Source organism: Pseudophryne corroboree, chromosome 8 (assembly GCF_028390025.1).
Source record: "Pseudophryne corroboree isolate aPseCor3 chromosome 8, aPseCor3.hap2, whole genome shotgun sequence".
Classification (NCBI taxonomy): Eukaryota; Metazoa; Chordata; class Amphibia; order Anura; family Myobatrachidae; genus Pseudophryne; species Pseudophryne corroboree.
In genome coordinates this window covers 39,081,553-39,099,645 of record NC_086451.1, presented here as the reverse complement: position 1 = coordinate 39,099,645, position 18,093 = coordinate 39,081,553, and the positions used below count along the sequence as shown (strand labels likewise).

The following is an 18,093-nucleotide window of genomic DNA, read 5'->3' as shown; positions in this document are numbered from 1 at the left end:
GGCAGCTGTTGACGAACTTTACAGGCAACAGCGTCAGGATAGAGAGGCCTTAACAGAAGTGGTGCAGAGCCTTGCAGCCCGGATTGGAGATGTGGCCGTCAGTGCTCCGACCAGCTCTAGTTCTATACAGGCCAGTCACTTCCTGCAGAAAATGACAGAGGCTGATGATGTGGAGGCCTACCTGACCACGTTTGAAAGGACTGCCGAGCGTGAGAACTGGCCGAAAGCACAATGGGCCAGTCTGCTGGCACCTTTTCTGTCAGGTGAGCCCCAAAAAGCGTACTTTGATTTAAGCCCTGCTGAGGCTCGGGACTATGATAAACTAAAGACTGAGATCCTGACCCGCCTGGGAGTCACGCTGTCAGTACGAGCACAACGGGTGCACCGGTGGGTGTACGCCATGGAGAAGCCTCCTCGCTCCCAGATGCACGACCTTATTCAGCTAACAAAAAAATGTTTACAGCCAGAGACATTAACTGGTCCCCAGATGGTTGAAAGAGTCGTCATGGACTGCTACTTTTGATCTTTGCCCATGGTCCTGCGCAAGTGGGTGAGCCATGGAAACCCGGGTACTGCTGACCAATTAGTGGACATGGTAGAGAGGTATTTGGCAGCAGAGGAACTACTGATGACCACCCAGCAACCCATAGATCCTCGACAGCGCCCTTCAGTAAAGACTGGTAAGACTGTTCCTTGGGAAAATGTTGCTGGGCGGATAAGAGAACGCAAGGCTGGAGAGACTGTAAACACTGGCCCTTGAGACAGGCCAATAGGGCTAGAGTGGTCTATGCTGCCCAAACGGGTTGATAATCGTGTGGTTAAATGTTTTAGGTGTGGTATGCCAGGTCATGTTATTGCCAATTGCCCAGTCACGCAAGAACCCATGCAATGTGATGCTGCCTTTGAATGTCGCAGAATGTCTTTCTTTGCTAGGTTAGCCTGTACTGTGGTACCTTCACCTGAGCTGGAAAAACAAATGTGTGATGTGTTCTTAGAGGGTAACCGGGTAGAGGCCTTGCTAGATTCAGGAAGTTTAGTTACCCTCGTGAAAGCTGGGTTAGTGAACCCCTTAAAGGTCCAGCAAATACCTATTGGGGTAACTTGCATACATGGGGATACCCAACATTATGTCACTGCTGAAGTGAATATAGAAACTTGTTGTGGGTCAGCAATTGTTAAAGTAGGACTGGTCCCCACCTTGGTGCATGAGGCCATAATAGGGAGGGATTTTCCTCATTTTTGGAAACTGTGGGAATCACGGTAATCAACAGATGTGAGAAGTAAAGAGCCAGTTGATAATACCGGTGATTTTATGGATGTACGTGTGTCTTCGGAACTTTCTGACCCTTTGCCTTTTGCTAGTTTGGCTGGGGAAGTGACAGATGGGGAGTCCAGTGAGGACCCTCTTGCTGGGAACAGAGACATAGTAGTTAGAACTGAAAGTGTGCCTGACCTGGAGGTAAAGAAGGATCTGTTTGCGTCTGAACAGTTAAAGGATCCTACCTTAATAAAGGCTAGGGAGAATGTTAAGGTTGTTAATGGGGAACCTGTGGTACCAGGTGACAGGGTTACGTATCCCCACATGGCCATCTGTAATGAGCTTTTGTACCACATTGTCAAAAGGGGTGAGGATGTGGTGGAACAGCTGGTAGTTCCCCAGCCTTATCGGAGAACGGTACTAGATTTAGCTCATAGTCACGTTGCCGCAGGACATTTAGGGGCAGAAAAAACCACTGAAAGAGTTTTACAAAGGCTCTTTTGGCCAGGGGTTTATAAAGAAGTGTTTGAATATTGTTCTTCCTGTCCTGAATGCCAGTATCATGCCCCTAGACCCCATTTCAGGAGCCCACTAGTTCCCATGCCTATTATAGAGGTCCCGTTTGACAGAATAGACATGGATCTCGTGGTGCCCTTGTTAAAGTCTGCTCGGGGGCCATCAGTATATCCTGGTAATTATGGACTATGCCACTCGATATCCTGAGGCTGTCCCTTTACGCACTATCACAACCAAGGCAATAGGTAGGGAGCTGGTGCAGGTTTTTAGTAGAGTGGGAATACCAAAAGAAATTTTGACTGACCAAGGTACTCCATTTATGTCAAGGATCATGAAGGAATTGTGCAAATTATTTAAGGTCACTCACCTCAGGACGTCCATCTACCATCCCCAAACTGACGGGTTGGTGGAAAGGTTTAATAAAACATTAAAAAGTATATTAAAAAAAGGTTGCTGAGAGAGATGGGAAAAACTGGGATTGTTTGTTGCCCTTCTTGTTAATGGCCATCATAGAAGTTCCTCAGTCCTCTACAGGGTTTTCTCCATTTGATTTGTTGTATGGTAGACACCCCAGAGGGCTGTTGGACATTGCCAAAGAGACGTGGGAAGGACAGCCCACTCCTTATAGAAGCGTTACTGAACATGTATCACAAATGCAGGATAGGATTGCAGCCGTGGTACCTATTGTCAGAGAGCACATGGAACAGACCCAAAGTGCTCAACAGAGGGTATATAACCGGAGTGCCAAGATACGGAAATTTGCTCCTGGAGATAGAGTTCTTGTTTTGGTACCCACTGTGGAAAGCAAATTCCTAGCTAAATGGCAGGGTCCATTTGAGATTAGGGAAAAAGTGAATGAGGTTAATTACAAAGTATACTAGCCGGGAAAGAGAAAACCCGAACAAATCTACCATGTTAACTTAATCAAACCCTGGAAAGATAGGTTGTCTCTGTCAGCGGAGCCCTTCCCTTCGGTGTCTTCACCTCGGTTGTTTCCCGCAGTAAAGGTGTCAGAGACATTTTCAGCTGATCAGAACAATCAGGTTAAAGAATTTCTCATCCAAAATAGGGAGATATTTTCAGAGCTGCCTGGCCGAACGACCATAATAAAACATGACATTGTCACAGAACCAGGGGTCAGGGTTCCTTTAAAGCCATATAGGATTCCTGAAGCTCAGCGGGAAGCTGTTTCTAAAGAGGTTAAAACCATGTTAGAACTTGGAGTCATAGAGGAATCTAACAGTGAGTGGTCCAGTCCCATAGTTCTGATCCCGAAGCCCGACGGTAGCATACGCTTCTGTAATGACTTTCGTAAGTTAAATGAGGTGTCCAAGTTTGACGCATACCCCATGCCCCGTGTGGATGAGCTTATAGAAAGGCTGGGAACAGCCAGGTTTCTCACCACATTGGACCTGACCAAAGGTTACTGGCAAATACCTTTATCTGATAGCGCAAAAGAAAAAACAGCCTTTTCAGTTCCGGAGGGGCTGTACCAGTATAAGATGTTACCCTTTGGGTTGCATGGGGCTCCAGCAACCTTTCAACGGGCGATGGATAAAATGTTGAAGCCCCATAGAAAATATGCAGCTGCCTATTTGGATGATGTGGTAATTCACAGTACAGACTGGGGGTCCCATTTGGTTAAAGTACAAGCAGTACTGAACTCAATCAGAGAGGCAGGGTTAACTGCTAACCCAAAGAAGAGCTGCCTCGCAATGGAGGAGGTCAAATACTTGGGCTTCACCATAGGCAGAGGTCTAATTAGGCCCCAATTAATTAAAATTGATGCTATTCAAAACTGGCCTCGTCCAGTGAATAAAAAACAGGTAAGGGCTTTTTTGGGAATAACTGGGTACTATAGACGGTTTATTCCAAATTTTGCGACCACAGCGGTGCCGTTGTCAGACCTTACCAAAGGGAAGCAGTCAAATATTGTGAAATGGAACCCTGATGCAGAAAAAGCGTTCCAAGTGTTAAAAGTGGCTTTGTGTTCACAACCGGTAATGATAACACCAGATTTTTCAAAAGAATTTGTGGTACAGACAGATGCCTCAGAGGTAGGGATAGGCGCTGTGCTGTCCCAAACCAGAGATGGGGACGAACACCCTATAATTTATTTGAGTAGGAAACTCAATGAGCATGAAAAAAGGTATGCCATTGTGGAAAAGGAGGCTTTGGCCATTAAGTGGGCACTAGATTCCTTGAGATATTACCTCTTGGGTAGACAATTCAGACTAGTGACGGATCATGCCCCTTTAAAATGGATGGATGTAAATAGAGGCAAGAATGCTCGTGTAACTAGATGGTTTCTAGCGTTGCAGGATTTTAAGTTTACTGTCGAACATAGACCGGGTACACAATTGGCCAACGCAGATGCATTGTCCCGCATCTTCTGTTTGGGGGCTACAAGTGTTCCGGCCCCTAGGTCGAAACAGGGGAGGGGGATATGTGACAAGAACACTGGGATAGTGTTTGAGGGCAGGTATGTTTGTCCCAGGTTCTTGTCTTACATGTATTAGAAAAATGAAAACTTCTAGGAATATGTTTTGTTTTGTTAGAACCTTTTCAGTTTGTTGGAAAAGCTGGGTAAGGGCCCTGAAAGAGAGATGGGGCAAGTTCCAGACATTGGGCCCAGTTCGGGTCTTTGGCCTCACAGAAGGCTAATCAGACTTTCAGCTGTGTAAGAGTCTTATAGAGCTGCTGGCCTGATTAGGGTGTGCAGACTGCCTGGTCACACACACTACTGAGCCTCATTTTTACTTGTTTTAAGGACATTACATCAAAGTTGGATCAGCCTGTAGTGTGTTTTTCCACTTTAATTTTGAGGGTGACTCCAAATCCAGACCTCCATGGGTTAATAAATTTGATTTCCATTGATAATTTTTGTGTGATTTTGTTGTCAGCACATTCAACTATGTAAAGAACAAAGTATTTAATAAGAATAGTTCATTCATTCAGATCTAGGATGTGTTATTTTAGTGTTCCCTTTATTTTTTTGAGCAGTGTGTGTATGTATATATATATATATATATATATATATAAAAAAAACCTGCTTGAGGCAACAAAAAAAACTAGAAAGAAGAGAATAACATGAACAGTGCTTTCTTGTCTTATACCGCTGGAATAAGATGATACCCTGGACTGAAGTCAGTATGAACATCATATGGCGAGGAAGCTTATGTCCTCAGTGGTCCAGGTGTTACCGCTTGTCCCGGACCTTTGCGTAATTTTTTAGAACAACAATAAATCTCTTTTCTGCACAACAGAGGGGTTTCTATAATAATCGTTCCATGCATATTCCAGAGAGATGACTTAAGTTGGTTCGTTACATAAGAAATATCTGTTTAAATAGCTCTCATCGTGCCAGAGTGCTTCAATGTTCATTTTTTTGTCTGCCATCATGGCGCGGTGGCAGTGGTCAGTCAACTTGTAGATCTCTTCTACTGTGCCCCCAAAATAGCAGCCTGTGTAGTAAAAATCCCCCTCATCATAGGGAACATAGCCGGCAAACGCTGGCCACCGTTCATTGTTAAATTCTTGTGTGATGACCTAAAGAAACGAGGATGAATAGTTCCAAACACATCGCTTAAGATCTTAACTCCAACATGGTCGTTGAACTTCATGTCCACGTCGGCACACACCAAATAGTCCACTTCATGGATGAAGCACTCGCAAGTGTAATCTGGAATATCTGCATGCGCCTCATGGTGATGTCTTGCCATCTTTTATAAGCAGGGGCTACCAGTACAATCAGTTGTCTCCTCTCACCAAGTGTAATGGTGGGTATGTTATTGGGCTGATCAGTGATTACATAGTAATTTACCGGGTGTCCCACCATGAAGAACTTCTCAGCTGTTTCAAGAAAATCTTGAATAAACTGTAAATATCTAATAAATAAATAAATTAAATATCAGGGCCTTATATATTTTTTGTAGGTTTTACCTCATCATATTAATCTTGTTTGTTTTTAAAATGCAAATGTAACATAATTGAGATGGATAATTGAATAATGAGCTGTCAGTAAAACAAAACCTACTGAGTTTGGACTCCTGCATAGGCAAACACATGGGGGGGTTTCTGGTTGCCCCGAAACCCCCTCCACTTGGCAAATGGCTCAAATTATGACAACAATAGCAATGGTATATAATATGATTAGATTACTAGAGCTGCCAAAGATCATGCAGTTTAAGGGACAGAGCAGAGTTGCTGCACAAGCCCAGTGGTAGCAGCTTCGTCTACTGAGTTTGCTGTGTGTGTGTGTGTGTGTGTGTGTGTGTGTGTGTGTGTGTGTGATTCTGACTCATCAATCAATGCACTGGACCAGAGAGTAGCTGCCAGAAAGAAGAGACAGGAGCCTTACCATGAGGTGGGAGAATGTGAGCTTAGAAAGTGTAGTACTGGTTCTATTATGTTTGTGTAATTATTTATTATGTGATGTTTTACCTTTTCCTGACCACTTATTTTATATTATTTAAGTGTTTGGAACAGCCTATACTATAGACCATCTATAGTATTAAATATTAATACTGTATTCCATACAGTATCCAGTTTATAAAAGTACCAATGTTTACATTAATGACCAGGGTCATTATTAGGTTCTTCTACCGCTCCCCTAGACTCTGACACTTGCTCTAATGTTCCGCAGAGTGGGAGATTGTGGACTGCATTTGGAAATCCCCCCTCAAGAAATCCTGCGTTTGCCACTGTTGTGGTTTTGGAAATGGAATCTAATGGCCCTTTTCTCCTGTGTCTTCTCCTTTACTAAGAAGTAAGGAATCAACAGTTGGCCAAGCATGACTGATTATTGGGGGTATATTTATTAATATATATTTTAGCTTAGCAGGGCTGTGATCGCTTGTGCAGCCCTGCTAAGCTAAAGAATTTTTAAGCAGAACTTGACTAGCCCTGGACAAACTTACCCTGTGCGACGATCTCTGCGATGCTGGAGCCGGCTTTGACGTCAGACATCCGCCCTCCGTTCTCCTGGACACGCCAGCATTTTCCTTACCACTCCCCGAAAACTGCAGCCAACGGTCCGGATCCGCCCAGGAACGCCTTCTTTCTGTCAATCTTCTTGTGGTCGGCTCTGCGACCGTTTTCTTCGTAGGACGCAACGTAACCCGGCGACCCCTGTCGCTGGGCAACTACACGCGTGCGCAGTGCACCTGCCACGCATGTGCATTCCAGACCAGTTTGCACCGCAGCGACAAACCTCTGCATGCGAATGCATCAGAATGACTCCCTTAGTACAAAGACCACTCAGTCATTTTATTGCACTGTATAAACTCCATAGGTTTTGTGTTCTTTTATCTTATTTTTCCTTTAAGTCCAAAGGGAATAAAAATTTATGAAAGTCATTTAACTGCTCCATGCGGAGGCCTGTCATCAACTAACCAATAACGAGTTACTTTGAAGTGTTCAATAAGGGTTTGGGTGAACATTTGCCCTAAATAATAAAGTATACATTTCTTTGGTGTGTTTTTTTGCTTTAATTATCGTATATGACCTTAAATGTATTTGATGATAACATGATAGATATAATAAGAATTTACTTACCGATAATTCTATTTCTCGTAGTCCGTAGTGGATGCTGGGGACTCCGTCAGGAGCATGGGGAATAGCGGCTCCGCAGGAGACAGGGGCAGGAGACAGGGCACAAAAGTAAAAGCTTTAGGATCAGGTGGTGTGCACTGGCTCCTCCCCCTATGACCCTCCTCCAAGCCTCAGTTAGGATACTGTGCCCGGACGAGCGTACACAATAAGGAAGGATTTTGAATCCCGGGTAAGACTCATACCAGCCACACCAATCACACTGTACAACCTGTGATCTGAACCCAGTTAACAGCATGATAACAGCGGAGCCTCTGAAAAGATGGCTCACAACAATAATAACCCGATTTTTGTAACAATAACTATGTACAAGTATTGCAGACAATCCGCACTTGGGATGGGCGCCCAGCATCCACTACGGACTACGAGAAATAGAAATATCGGTAAGTAAATTCTTATTTTCTCTGACGTCCTAAGTGGATGCTGGGGACTCCGTCAGGACCATGGGGATTATACCAAAGCTCCCAAACGGGCGGGAGAGTGCGGATGACTCTGCAGCACCGAGTGAGAGAACTCCAGGTCCTCCTCAGCCAGGGTGTGTCCCTGACCAAGTAGCAGCTCGGCAAAGTTGTAAAGCCGAGACCCCTCGGGCAGCCGCCCAAGATGAGCCCACCTTCCTTGTGGAATGGGCATTTACATATTTTGGCTGTGGCAGACCTGCCACAGAATGTGCAAGCTGAATTGTACTACACATCCAACTAGCAATCGTCTGCTTAGAAGCAAGAGCACCCAGTTTGTTGGGTGCATACAGGATAACAGCAAGTCAGTTTTCCTGACTCCAGCCGTCCTGGAAACCTATATTTTCAGGGCCCTGACAACATCTAGCAACTTGGAGTCCTCCAAGTCCCTAGTAGCCGCAGGTACCACAATAAGCTGGTTCAGGTGAAACGCTGACACCACCTTAGGGAGAAACTGGGGACGAGTCCGCAGCTCTGCACTGTCCGAATGGACAATCAGATATGGGCTTTTGTGAGACAAAGCCGCCAATTCTGACACTCGCCTGGCCGAGGCCAAGGCCAACATCATGGTCACTTTCCATGTGAGATATTTCAAATCCACAGATTTGAGCGGTTTAAACCAATGTGATTTGAGGAATCCCAGAACTACGTTGAGATCCCACAGTGCCACTGGAGGCACAAAAGGGGGTTGTATATGCAGTACTCCCTTGACAAACTTCTGGACTTCAGGAACTGAAGCCAATTCTTTCTGGAAGAAAATCGACAGGGCCGAAATTTGAACCTTAATGGACCCCAATTTGAGGCCCATAGACACTCCTGTTTGCAGGAAATGCAGGAATCGACCGAGTTGAAATTTCTTCGTGGGGCCTTCCTGGCCTCACACCACGCAACATATTTTCGCCACATGTGGTGATAATGTTGTGCGGTCACCTCCTTCCTGGCTTTGACCAGGGTAGGAATGACCTCTTCCGGAATGCCTTTTTCCCTTAGGATCCGGTGTTCAACCGCCATGCCGTCAAACGCAGCCGCGGTAAGTCTTGGAACAGACATGGTACTTGCTGAAGCAAGTCCCTTCTTAGCGGCAGAGGCCATGAGTCCTCTGTGAGCATCTCTTGAAGTTCCGGGTACCAAGTCCTTTTTGGCCAATCCGGAGCCACGAGTATAGTTCTTACTCCTCTACGTCTTATAATTCTCAGTACCTTAGGTATGAGAAGCAGAGGAGGGAACACATACAACGACTGGTACACCCACGGTGTTACCAGAACGTCCACAGCTATTGCCTGAGGGTCTCTTGACCTGGCGCAATACCTGTCCAGTTTTTTGTTCAGGCGGGACGCCATCATGTCCACCTTTGGTCTTTCCCAACGGTTCACAATCAAGTGGAAGACTTCCCGATGAAGTCCCCACTCTCCCGGGTGGAGGTCGTGCTGAGGAAGTCTGCTTCCCAGTTGTCCACTCCCGGAATGAACACTGCTGACAGTGCTATCACGTGATTTTCCGCCCAGCGAAGAATCCTTGCAGTTTCTGCCATTGCCCTCCTGCTTCTTGTGCCGCCCTGTCTGTTTACGTGGGCGACTGCCGTGATGTAGTCCCACTGGATCAATACCGGCTGACCTTGAAGCAGAGGTCTTGCTAAGCTTAGAGCATTGTAAATTGTTCTTAGCTCCAGTATATTTATGTGGAGAGAAGTCTCCAGACTTGATCACACTCCCTGGAAATTTTTTCCTTGTGTGACTGCTCCCCAGCCTTTCAGGCTGGCATCCGTGGTCACCAGGACCCAGTCCAGAATGCCGAATCTGTGGCCCTTTAGTAGATGAGCACTCTGCAGCCACCACAGAAGAGACACCCTTGTCCTTGGAGACAGGGTTATCCGCTGATGCATCTGAAGATGCGATCCGGACCATTTTCCCAGCAGATCCCACTGAAAAGTTCTTGCGTGGAATCTGCAGAATGGAATCGCTTCGTAAGAAGCCACCATTTTTCCCAGGACCCTTGTGCATTGATGCACTGACACTTGGCCTGGTTTTAGGAGGTTCCTGACTAGCTCGGATAACTCCCTGGCTTTCTCCTCCGGGAGAAACACCTTTTTCTGGACTGTGTCCAGAATCATCCCTAGGAACAGCAGACGTGTCGTCGGAGACAGCTGCGATTTTGGAATATTTAGAATCCACCCGTGCTGTCGTAGAACTACTTGAGATAGTGCTACTCCGACCTCCAACTGTTCTCTGGACCTTGCCCTTATCAGGAGATCGTCCAAGTAAGGGATAATTAAGACGCCTTTTCTTTGAAGAAGAATCATCATTTCGGCCATTACCTTGGTAAAGACCCGGGGTGCCGTGGACAATCCAAACGGCAGCGTCTGAAACTGATAGTGACAGTTTTGTACCACGAACCTGAGGTACCCTTGGTGAGAAGGGCAAATTGGGACATGGAGGTAAGCATCCTTGATGTCCAGGGACACATATAGTCCCCTTCTTTCTGGTTCGCTATCACTGCTCTGAGTGACTCCATCTTGATTTGAACCTTTGTATGTAAGTGTTCAAATATTTCAGATTTAGAATAGGTCTCACCGAGCCGTCTGGCTTCAGTACCACAATATAGTGTGGAATAATACCCCTTTCCTTGTTGTAGGAGGGGTACTTTGATTATCACCTGCTGGGAATACAGCTTGTGAATTGTTTCCAATACTGCCTCCCTGTCGGAGGGAGACGTTGGTAAAGCAAACTTCAGGAACCTGCGAGGGGGAGACGTCTCGAATTTCCAATCTGTACCCCTGGGATACTACTTGTAGGATCCAGGGGTCCACTTGCGAGTAAGCCCACTGCGTGCTGAAACTCTTGAGACGACCCCCCACCGCACCTGTTTGTACGGCCCCAGCGTCATGCTGAGGACTTGGCAGAAGCGGTGGAAGGCTTCTGTTCCTGGGAATGGGCTGCCTGCTGCAGTCTTCTTCCCTTATGGGGACGAAAGGACTGAGGCTGAAAAGACGATGTCTTTTTCTGCTGAGATGTGACTTGGGGTAAAAAAAAAGGTGGATTTTCCAGCTGTTGCCGTGGCCACCAGATCCGATGGACCGACCCCAAATAACTCCTCCCCTTTATACGGCAATACTTCCATGTGCCGTTTGGAATCTGCATCACCTGACCACTGTCGTGTCCATAAACATCTTCTGGCAGATATGGACATCGCACTTACTCTTGATGCCAGAGTGCAAATATCCCTCTGTGCATCTCGCATATATAGAAATGCATCCTTTAAATGCTCTATAGTCAATAAAATACTGTCCCTGTCAAGGGTATCAATATTTCCAGTCAGGGAATCCGACCAAGCCACCCCAGCGCTGCCCATCCAGGCTGAGGCGATCGCTGGTCGCAGTATAACACCAGTATGTGTGTATATACTTTTTAGGATATTTTCCAGCCTCCTATCAGTTGGCTCCTTGAGGGCGGCCGTATCTGGAGACGGTAACGCCACTTGTTTTGATAAGCGTGTGAGCGCCTTATCCACCCTAAGGGGTGTTTCCCAACGCGCCATAACTTCTGGCGGGAAAGGGTATACCGCCAATAATTTTCTATCAGGGGAAACCCACGCATCATCACACACTTCATTTAATTTATCTGATTCAGGAAAAACCACATGTAGTTTTTTCACACTCCACACAATACCCTTTTTTGTGGTACTTGTAGTATCAGAAATATGTAACATCTCCTTCATTGCCCTTAACAAGTAACGTGTGGCCCTAAAGGAAAATACGTTTGTTTCTTCACCGTCGACACTGGAGTCAGTGTCCGTGTCTGTGTCTGTGTCGACCGACTGAGGTAAAAGGACGTTTTAACGCCCCTGACGGTGTTTGAGACGCCTGGACAGGTACTAATTGGTTTGCCGGCCGTCTCATGTCGTCAACCGACCTTGCAGCGTGTTGACATTATCACGTAATTCCTTAAATAAGCCATCCATTCCGGTGTCGACTCCCTAGAGAGTGACATCACCATTACAGGCAATTGCTCCGCCTCCTCACCAACATCGTCCTCATACATGTCGACACACACGTACCGACACACAGCACACACACAGGGAATGCTCTGATAGAGGACAGGACCCCACTAGCCCTTTGGGGAGACAGAGGGAGAGTTTGCCAGCACACACCAAAAACGCTATAATTATACAGGGACAACCTTTATATAAGTGTTTTTCCCTTATAGCATTTTATTATATATATACATATCGCCAAATAAGTGCCCCCCCTCTCTGTTTTAACCCTGTTTCTGTAGTGCAGTGCAGGGGAGAGCCTGGGAGCCTTCCCACCAGCATTTCTGTGAGGGAAAATGGCGCTGTGTGCTGAGGAGAATAGGCCCCGCCCCCTTTTCGGCGGGCTTCTTCTCCCGTTTTTCTGAGACCTGGCAGGGGTTAAATACATCCATATAGCCCCCAGGAGCTATATGTGATGTATTTTTAGCCAGAATAAGGTACTATCATTGCTGCCCAGGGCGCCCCCCCCCCCAGCGCCCTGCACCCTCAGTGACCGCTGCTATGAAGTGTGCTGACAACAATGGCGCACAGCTGCAGTGCTGTGCGCTACCTTATGAAGACTGAAAAGTCTTCTGCCGCCGGTTTCTGGACCTCTTCACTTTTCGGCATCTGCAAGGGGGTCGGCGGCGCGGCTCCGGGACGAACCCCAGGGTGAGACCTGTGTTCCGACTCCCTCTGGAGCTAATGGTGTCCAGTAGCCTAAGAAGCCAATCCATCCTGCACGCAGGTGAGTTCACTTCTCTCCCCTAAGTCCCTCGATGCAGTGAGCCTGTTGCCAGCAGGACTCACTGAAAATAAAAAAAACCTAACAAAACTTTTACTCTTAGCAGCTCTTTAGGAGAGCCACCTAGATTGCACCCTTCTCGGCCGGGCACAAAAATCTAACTGAGGCTTGGAGGAGGGTCATAGGGGGAGGAGCCAGTGCACACCACCTGATCCTAAAGCTTTTACTTTTGTGCCCTGTCTCCTGCCCCTGTCTCCTGCGGAGCCGCTATTCCCCATGGTCCTGACGGAGTCCCCAGCATCCACTTAGGACGTCAGAGAAATCAGAGTTTCAGTTTCAAAATTGACGGTTTGCGATAAAGCTTTGAAACATTGCCAGTGAGTTTCCATGGTAGCATCTGATGCCCGTTGGAGATGAAAGGGGTAATACAGAGTTGATCGCAGCAGCAAATTTGTGCAGATATAACATGTGCAGAGAGAGTTAGATTTGGGTGGGTTATATTGTTTCTGTGCAGGGTAAATACTGGCTGCTTTATTTTTACACTGCAATCTAGAGATCAGGTTGAACACACCGCACCCAAATCTAACTCTCTCTGCACATGTTGTATCTCCCCCCCTGCAGTGCACATGGTTTTGCCCAACTGCTAACAAATTTGCTGCTGTGATCAACTGAATTACCCCCGAAGAGAGAGAATTGTCTGGACGCAGCCAGGGCCATCTTACCAGTATTGTAGGCCCTGGGCATAGAAATGCATTGGGGCACCTACACACCCAATCGCAGGAATAATTAAATAAAAATATCATAGCACCCTCCCGCAGACCTGTGCCGCCTCTTCATGTGCTTCCATACAGTCAACGACTGTCAGCACTCACAGCAGCCGGGCAGCATTCTCTATATGTCTCCGAAGGAGCTAGCTTAGGCGTGTACTAGGTGTCAGTATCCTAAACATTTGGATTCCGCAGTCGGTATCCCGATACCATCCCCAACAGAGAGATCACACTTACATAAGATCGTAGATTATACATACGAGGTGTGGCTATTAAATAATGAGACTGCACTTGTAAAAAAAGAAACCATACTGCATGACTTAGAAGGGAGTTGGGGAACATTGACATTTTGGACTATGCCAAAATGATTTTGCAAGTTTCACCCCTCCCACGCAGATCATTTGCTGTCACACAACTCAAAGAAGTTGTGTTTCTGCGGCGGGGTACACTGGGCTCCACAAGGAAATAACATCAGGGGGTGTAGAGTAGGATCTTGATCCGAGGCACCAACAGGCTCAAAGCTTTAGACTGTTCCCAAGATGCACAGCGCCGCCTCCTTTATAACCCCGCCTCCATGCCAGTGAGCTCAGTTTGTAGTTGGTGCCTGCAGTAGCAGGTCACTTAACAGGGGGCTGCCTCATGGAGCCTATTTCTTAGCTTTAGCTTCAACAGAAAGAAGAGGATTGTACCAGGGCTGCAGCAGGCTGTGTCAGAAGACGTCCCTGCAGCAGCTCCATCACCCCCAGCGGATGCTGTATACTCCCGCGCCGCGGTTGCCGGGTCACTACCGCTGAGGCGCCGGCTTTTCTTCCTCTGTCTTTGTGAGTCGCACACACGTCGCCGTCTCCCGGATCGCGGGGCCGCTATCAAGGGGGAGGTAAGGGGCTTCCGTGCCAACGCTGTACACCGCAATCCCATGCAGCCGTAGGAGGCAGGTCGCGCGAGCGCTGGCGTAGACACAGATTACTGGGCTGCTGTTCCACTAGCCACCAGGGTATTTTTATAGGGGCACAGGTCAGGCGGGACAATTGTAGCATTACCCCCGCTTCTTTTACTGCCCGCACGCCCGGTGGGGATGCCAGCAGGGGGAGTAGGCCGGACCTGAGGCCCCTCCCCCCAGCCCCAGGGCGCCATTTCTGTAATCAAAGAAGATATCTAACAAACCAGTGGTGCGCAGTAGAAAAGGACCAGCTTCCTAGGTACACCTCTAAGGGGAGAAAAAACACTATTTCTCTACAAGTGAAGTACTAGAGGTTTGTAGAGGGTACCCCTGGCGCTTGGTCTTTTAAAGATGATTACAAATACAATTCAAAGACAATACCATATATCACATGCCAAATATCTCTAGATGGCCAGTATTGCTAATGCATATAACTCAATGGATAAAAAGAAACAATATTTATTGAGCTAAAAGACAAACAACATATGTACATATGACATGAACAATATAAGAAAGTGACTTGTGCATCCAGTGGTGAGCCGGATCAGCTGATATATAAAATCCTGCTGGGGGGATACTACCCCATTAGGTTGTTTCCTTGGTGAGTGCCACGACTGGTCACCTCAGACCTGATTAAAGTGCAGTGATGGTTTAGGTCTCTGTGCAAAAGCAGGCAATAAAGTGACTGGTGCGTACGTGGAAATATAAATCTCTCACCGTTAGGTTCCCGTGCGGTGGGCTAGTTTTAAATAAACAAGTTGGTCCAAGGCTGATAGGCCTGGCACCACCGCCACGGGTTTTATCAGCAGGAAGTCCTGGAAGTGTGCAGCTCCTTTTCCAAATAACGCGTTTCGGTCAAAGATGGCGACCTTTCTCAAAAATGGATAGAGAGCTGTAGTCCTTATGCTTCTTTTATACCCTAACTAATCCTCTAATGATGGCATAATCACATACAGGCGTGTTTCCGGAGTCATGTGACCGGAAACACATGACTGCGTTCCAGCGGCTATTTCCGTACCACCTATGTCCTCGAGAGCCGCACTTCCGGGATTACGTGACCAAAGTCACGTGGTTGCGTTCCAGCGGCCATTTCCTACTTTGCTGGATCTCATAGCGGAAGTGACGCAGCCGTTTCTTTCCTCACAGACCATATACGTGTAACCAACGTGGCTTCCTGATGGTCCGGCGGACATCTTGCTTAAGGGAATATATCTTCTATTTGCCCAGAGGTTTTCACATGTATTGATCCCCACACCTGACCAAACTGGACGGTACTTTGTATTCCCATCATGTCCATCCCTGATTACCCGGGTGGGGATCTTAATTTCCTCAGACAGATGCATTGAAGATCAAAAGAATATGTAATGTGAAAGGAAAAAAAATATATAATTAATACACATATAAATATATGATGAATATATATATATCTCATTGTTACAGAACCAGTGTTTTAGGAATTTTTACATTTAATCAAGAAACCACCGTAATTCGAAGTCGACATTATGGCCTTTAGGTTTTAGCGTGTCGAGATCATATATCCATCTCATTTCACTTTGCGCTAAGCGCTTTTCCAGATTTTTATTACACCAAGTAGGTTTTATCTGTTGTAGACCAATGAAACGTTTAATCTGTCCCTCACACTTATTGTGTTTTTTACTAAAATGTTCCGAGAGGGGATGAGTTTCTAGTCCCTTACGGATATTGTAAATATGCTCAGCTGCTCTCGTTTTTAGTGGCCGTGATGTTTTTCCAATATAAATTTGGCCACAGTTACATTCCAATAGGTAGATTACGTTCCTAGAATGGCAGGTTACAAAGTCTTTTATCACATATTTCTTGCCATTCACCTCAAAGTCAGTAATCTTTCTGACTATATCTTTTTTCGTAGTTGTTCTGCACATTAGGCAGTCCCCGCATCTGTGGAACCCCTTAGTACATGTCCTTCATATGGTGTTCTCTTTTAGGCTACTGTTAACCAATTTATCCTTCAGAGATCTGGCCTTTTTGTTTATGAACACAGGTTTCGTCGGTAAGGAATTCCCCAAAACTGGGTCATCCAGCAGTATTCGCCAATTGTCTCTGAACACTTTTTCAACCTTCTTATGGTAGGCACCATACTGGGTGATAAAAGCCCATTCATAAGGGTTATCTTTCAAAGTGGGTTTTTCCTTCTCTATCAGGAGCTCCTTTCTGTCTAGCTGGTGTACTTTCTCTTTAGCCTTTTTCAATGTGGACTCCTCATATCCTTTTTCCCTAAATCTTTCTGCCATTTCCTCGAGTTGTGTTTCCAGGATTATGGGGTCTGAGCAATTCCTTTTTACTCGTTTGAATTGCCCTACTGGTATATTTTCTAGCCATTTTTCATGGTGCTCGCTATTAATACTCAAGTAGGCATTGGAGTCCGTCGGTTTTCTATGAGTTTGAGTGTTTATTTTCTCATTTTCTATATACATTTTGAGGTCCAGAAACACTAAATCTTTCTTGCTTGCTACAAACGTTAAAACAATGTTAAAATCGTTGGAGTTGAGTTTTTCAAGGAAATGAGCCAGGGTATCACTCTCTCCTCGCCAGATAAAAAGAACATCGTCTATAAAACGCCACCAGGACACCAGGTTTGCTCCCAGTGCCCGTAGGGAATCCACATACTGGACTTCCCAGTAGGCCATGTACAGGTTTGCATAACTATGAGCAAACCTGGTGCCCATGGCTGTCCCCCTTATTTGCAGATAATAGGATCCATTGAAATAAAAATAATTGTTCTTTAAAATAAAATCAATGGATTCCAATAAAAACGATTTTGTCTCCTCTCTGTATTCACTTTTATTGAGGAAGTATTCTATGGCCACTTTCCCTTTGTCCCAATCAATAATTGTATAAAGGGAACTAACATCTGCACTTATTAAAGTGCATTCTTGATCCCAAGGGACTCTCTCAAGTTTTCGCAGGACATCCCCTGTATCCTTTAGGAATGCAGGGGTACTGGTTACCAATGGTTGCAAGAACGAATCAACCATTGCCGATAGATTGGATGTAATACTATTGGTACCAGTAATTATGGGACGTCCCGGGGGGTTGCTCGAATCCTTATGGATCTTAGGCAATATGTAGATCGTCGGGGTAGAGGGGTCAATGATGTTAATGAACCCCCTTTAATCCTCAGTGATGGCCCCTTTTTCCACTGCTCTTAGAGTGAGGTCATCCAAATTTTTGGCTATTTTAATAAGGGGGTCAGTCTTCAGTTTCTTATATGTACTGAGATCACTGAGTTGTCTGTTGATCTCCTTCAAATAGTTCTCCTTACTCATGACTACGACCCCTCCCCCTTTGTCTGCAGGCTTTATGATTATCTCATTATTTGCCTGTAAGGATTGTACTGCAAGTGATTCTTTCCTAGTAAGATTTCTCTTCTTACATTTGGGAATTTTTCTTAATTCCTTGGTGACTATGGAATTGAAGCAATCTATACTGCCCCCTTTTACATGCTGGGGGTAAAAGTGGGATTTTTTTCTTAAACTTAGATTTCTCTATTGGTGGAGTTTCATTGGAAATTTCTTTCCCTAGAAAGAATTTCTTTATGCTTAACTTTCTTATGTATTTTTGCAGATCCACAAACAAATCAAATGGGTTGGGATCACTAGATGGTGCAAATTTTAACCCTTTAAGGAGCACCTTCTGTTCAGATTCTGACAAATTGTGATTACTGAGATTGAATATTTTACTTGAATGTTTCTCCTCAGAGTCCCTTTCAGTGACAGTTTCAATAGTCAGACTTATTTTTTCTTTGGGGACTT

At 45.8% G+C, this 18,093-nt stretch overlaps 1 pseudogene; it reads right to left on the bottom strand.

Moving 5' to 3' along the window:
- Positions 1 to 5,086: 5,086 nt before the first annotated feature.
- On the bottom strand, positions 5,087 to 16,203 carry LOC134949741 (histo-blood group ABO system transferase-like; annotated as a pseudogene).
- Between the last annotated feature and the right edge of the window lie 1,890 nt (positions 16,204 to 18,093).